This window comes from Sinocyclocheilus grahami, unplaced genomic scaffold, assembly GCF_001515645.1.
Source record: "Sinocyclocheilus grahami isolate Dianchi unplaced genomic scaffold, SAMN03320097.WGS_v1.1 scaffold66.1, whole genome shotgun sequence".
NCBI classification, from domain to species: Eukaryota; Metazoa; Chordata; class Actinopteri; order Cypriniformes; family Cyprinidae; genus Sinocyclocheilus; species Sinocyclocheilus grahami.
The window spans coordinates 268,310-273,790 of record NW_015505245.1 but is presented as its reverse complement, the minus strand read 5'-3'; the positions used below and the strand labels follow the sequence as shown (position 1 = coordinate 273,790).

Here is a 5,481-nt window from a genome sequence, read left to right as displayed (position 1 = left end):
GCACGGTCCCTCCTTTCCGATTTAAGCCCCTCCTCTTCTCTCTGTCTGTCCGTTTATCTTCCTCTCACTCTCTCTCTCTCCCCTTCATCTCACCTCCAACTAGTCAGTGTTCTGTCTCTGTCTCTCTCTTTTTCCCTCTCTTGTCTCTCTCTCTCGCCCTCTCTCTCTCTCTCTCTCTCTCTCTCTCTCTCTCTCTCTCTCTTTGGTGTGCTGTTCTCTCTCTGTCTCTCTCTTTTTCCCTCTCTTGTCTCTCTCTCTCGCCCTCTCTCTCTCTCTCTCTCTCTCTCTCTCTCTCTCTCTCTTTGGTGTGCTCAAGCTCCAGTTCGGTTTGGTGTCTGTCTGTGTGTTGCCGGTCTCGTTCCTCTGCAGACCTGAACCTCCAGCTGAACCTGGGACTCCAGCTCACTCTACAGCAGGTAAGACTCCAGGCATGCTCTGCTACCACACATGGAAGAGTTATGTGATGATAAAACAAGGAACTGTTTGATGGGATGGAGACAGAAAGGAGAACAAGTGCGAGAGTCTTAAAGGAAGTGAGACAGAAAGTATAATGAAAACTGGGAGAAAAAAGGGTCAATTATTAAGTATGAAGAAGATTAAAATAGATCTAGAGGATGCAGAAAGACAGAAAGAGGTGGTCGTCTCATATCAAAGTCAACGTGGCTGCAACATCATCTTCATGTAATATCCCATTCACAAACCACAGCTGAGCTCTGCCAGCCCTCCGCACTGTGTGTGTGTGTGTGTGTGTGTGTGTGTGATGAGAGAGCTTGTACAGCATTCCTGAAAATGTAATAGATCAAATCTAGTGAAAATGGGACTGTAAAATGAAAAAAGTGTGCAGAGTTTTATGAAGACACTTACAGATGAACTTGATGAATCGCTCATTAAAAAGTGATTTAAACTTCACCACAATGATGAAGGCAATGTGACATAGAGCACGCTATCTATCTATCTATCTATCTATCTATCTATCTATCTATCTATCTATCTATCTATCTATCTACCATTCTTTCATTCTGTCTATATAGCTATCTATATCTGTCTTTCTATCATCCTGTATATCAGTCATTCTATCTGTCTATTGTTCTGTCTTTCTGTCCTTTTAGCTATCCAGCTGTATATTTATCTCTCTGTCTGTCTGTCTTTCTTTAATTCTTTCTGTCCATCTCTGATGTTGGAGTGTCGTTTCTATTTAGTTCGGTTCTCTGAATGCATATTGATCTCATTCATAAACGGATGCTGATTCTACTATAAAGGTACTGAGATAAACGATATTGTGCCAAATAATATTCCCGTAATAATTGTCGTCTGCATCAGTTGATTTACCTTTATGTCACTTTTCTAATTGAGCATTTTTCATCTCTCAGCATATGCATGCACTCAAGGACTTTTCATTGACATCTGTTGTTTTATACTGAGCTAATTTTAGTAAGTCCAAGCATAACCCTTACATAAACCTTGTTATTATATTTAGATGTTCTTTAAGACATTATATAGTCCTTTTATTATTTATTTATTTAGTCATTTAGCAGACACTTTTATCCAAAGCGACTTACAAATGAGGACAATAAAAGCAGTCAAAACTAACAAGAGCGCAACAATATATAAGTGCAAATGACAAGTCTCGGTTAGCCTAACACAGTACATGTAGCAAGGTGTATATATATATATACACACACACACACACACACACGCACACACACACACACACACACATATATATATATATATACATACATATACACACATACACACACATACATACATACATACAAACAAACACACACATACATATATATATTGTGTGTGATTAAGGCGAATATTAATATATCGTGTATATTAAGGCGACTGTACCCGCAATGTTGGTGATATCAGGTTTTATCATCCTTGTGGTCACAATGTATAAGCAAAACCTCCACATACAGCTTTTCTTATAGTCCAGATGTTGTAATTGCACAAACTGGAGATTGAACTAGCACAAAAAGAGAGGGACGGACTCACATAAATGACACAGAATGAGGAGAAGAGCTTGGCTGCATTAGTGCTGCTCCGGTCCTGGTGCAGTAACATGTCTTTGGGTTCAAATACTCTCTGATACACGCTGTCAGGGTGTGTGGGGACTGCTGGAATGGGGTTAGCATGTTAGCTAAATGGATAGCATAGCAAAAATATTACAGCCATTTTGCAGTGATGGCACAAAGTGTGCATGAGTGTGTGTGTGAGTAAAAGATGCATTACTCCTGCAGGATGCCTGCTCTGGCTAATGAACCAAATCAGTCACACATGCTCAGTCTCTTGCACATTTTTGGCCATTTAACCCTTTTGATTGGATTAACCATCCACCAGAGATTACCAGTGTGGTTCCTTGAACTAATCTTTCTTTTCATGTATATTTTCCCTGGTGTGTTTCCTGCATGCTGTCGTCTTGATTTAGAGGTGAAATGTTTAATTTCTGCGCCGCTAGCGGTACCAAATGGAACGATTCTGTCCCAGAGGTGCAGTCCATCTGTGAGTCCACACTTTTTTGGTGACATAATGCCACAAAGACTGATAAAGAACTGTTCTGGAGCCCATAAAAATCCTTCTGAGCTCCCTTGCAAAACCTAAAATGACAAATAAAGCACCGTACGTCCTTGTAGACTTAATGCACTTCCTGCAGCACATCACATGACTGCTGGCGCACATCAGTTGACAGAACCAATGATTGTGTTTGACTGTTTTTGAAACGCTCTCATTGTCTGCCAGTGGTCCACCAAACAAGTCAAGTCAAATGTATTTATATATCTCTTTCTACAATTCATATTGTTTCAGAGCAGCTTTACAGACAATCTTGATGTTGATGTTTATAATATGCATAACTTTATGCATTATAGAGCAGAGATGGGTGATAATACAGTTTACATTTTGCAACGATATAATTAATGTGTTCATGACTTGCTTAAAGATGTTTGGGCACATAAAGAAGAGTTAATGTCGACTTAAAGTCTCAAATTAAAGGGATAGTTCACCAAAAATGAGAATTCTGAAATTAATGACTTACCCTCATGTCGTTCCAAACCTTAAGTCCTTCGTTCATCTTCAGAACACAAATTTGATGAAATCCGAGAGCTTTCTGATCCTCCATAGACAGCAATGCAACTGACACGTTTAAGACCCAGAAAGGTAGTTAGGACATTGTTAAAATAGTCCATGTGACATCAGTGGTTCAACCTTAATTTTATGAAGCTACGAGAATACGTTTTGTGTGCTAAGAAAACACAAATAACTATTCAACAATTTCTTCTCTTCTGTGTCAGACTTCAACACATGTTCACGAGAGTGTCATAATTTTAAGGTTGAACCACTGATGTCACATGGACTATTTTAATGATGTCTTTACTACCTTTCTGGGCCTTGAACATGTCAGTTGCATTGCTGTCTATGGAGGGTCAGAAAGCTCTCGAATTTCATCAAAAATATCCAAATTTGTGTTCTGAAGATGAAAGAAGGTCTTGTGGGTTTGGAAAGACATGAGGGTGAGTGATTAATGACAGAATTTTCATTTTTGGTTGAACTAACCTAGTTAGGGGACTTTAACAGTTGCCATGATAGAAGATTTAAACAAAGAATATGACACATTTTCTGTTGTTTCTTTGAATTTGAATTCGTTTTTCGTAGTTATGGGCCATTAACTGTGTGTGGTTTGGGTGTGTGTGTTTGCTCATGCAATCTTGGATGAACAGATAGACATTGAGTGTGTGTGTAATTGCGTATGTGTGTGTTTTTGGATGCGAGAGCAGTCGAGATTGGACAGCTGACACTAATTGAGTATTGGCAGATAGAGAATGCAATGTTGGTGTGTGTGGGATGGTGTGTGTATGTTTGAATTTCTCTCATACGTGGGCAGCTTTTAGATAAAACTCAACAGCCACCTATCTCTCACGATCTGTTTCTGTCTATCTTTCTTTCTTTCTTTCTTTCTTTCTCTCTCTCTCACTCATACACACACATCATTCATTGAGGCTTTCTGGAGATTAATTAATGTGCTGTACTGCTGTGACAGTCTTGAAATGATAGATTAATTGATGCAAGACTTTGTGAGGTCTGCGTTATTTCAGCCCGCATTAGAGGCCTCACGTAAAGCGATCAAAACAATTATGGCCGATGTCTCATCCAGAACTCATGCATACTAATTAAAGCTGAAGTGACTTGTGATTAGGAGGATATGGTGCAGATATGCGTTGTTTACTCACATTTTAGACCCACATGACAAAAATTATTTGTACTTATTTATTTCTAATAACATTAAATGACACCATCATAAAAATTGTTCATATGAATTATATTTCAAGGCTTCAACTCTTTAGCTAACAGAGGTGAAAATGATCATGAAATGACTGAAGTGGTCTGTTTTTCAGACATCTGCTGTATAAAATGGTTTAAAAAACGTTCACCTTTGCATTCCACGGGAGAAAGTTAGTCCTATTCCTTTATTGTTAGTGACTGCACGTACACATCTGTTTGAATGCACACACATACAGAAGCACATTTGTGGCCACAGCTGCACATACAGAAGAGTGTCACAGTTTTCTGCTTCCAGTCACATTCACAAAGCAGAAGGCTGATTCTGAGTCATAACTCAATATTTGAGCTGTCAGAACCCCTAGATTTTCCACAAATTCAGGTTTAGATTCCCTTTAACCATTTACGCCTGATCACATGCTCATTCAAGGTCAAACGGTCTGATAACTATACAGCAGACCACTGCAGTACACACTAATGGATTTGATTTCAGTCTAGTTTTACTTGTGAGTGTCTTCATCAGACTCGTTTAATTTATGAGGTTCCCATTAAGGATGGATCATGATTAGGTTTAGACTTATTTTCCAGTATTGATAAGGTAATAATCAGAGGTGTAAAAGAGTACCTAAAAACCATACTTGAGTAAAAGTACAGATACCTTACAGTGAAAATTACTCCACTACACGTTACAAGTCACCAATTCCAAAACAACTTGAGTAAAAGTCTCAGAGTATCTGATTTTAACAGTACTTAAGTATTTTACTTATACTAAATATAGGCTCAAAGATGCACTAGTCAAAGAGACATGCCAGTGAAAAGCTGTAACGTTGTGGAAAAGCTGTGGAAAACAGGCAGAGGCAAGGATCTGCTGGTATTTCATGGAAAAACTAGAACAAACAATAAGGCAAAAACCAAAGGGAACAAAGAACAGAATGACTGGCAAACAGACAGCCATTACATTCAACAACTCACAAGGAACTAAAGAAAAACTAGGGCTATATATACACACAGGGGAATAACAAGCTTAACAAGATAAGACACACCTGGGGAGACTAATCAAGGGGAACCAATGAACAAACGGACTACAAACTGACTACAAACACCACGGGAGACAGGAAGTGACATAAAAGTCCAGGGCAAGGCACAGAGAGCATGAAACAAAAACAAGAAAGAGTTGATTTGTGAGGAGAGCAATCA

The 5,481-nt window shown here is 38.8% G+C and overlaps 1 protein-coding gene across 1 annotated transcript in view; it reads left to right on the top strand.

Moving 5' to 3' along the window:
• The first annotated feature begins 282 nt into the window (after nucleotides 1-282).
• LOC107585030 (parvalbumin-7-like) overlaps nucleotides 283-5,481 on the top strand; it is a 45,603-nt gene continuing 40,404 nt past the window's right edge. The window contains exon 1 of the mRNA XM_016271845.1: nucleotides 283-416. The gene's annotated coding sequence lies outside the window, so the exon portion shown is untranslated. The remainder of the gene's footprint in view (nucleotides 417-5,481) is intronic.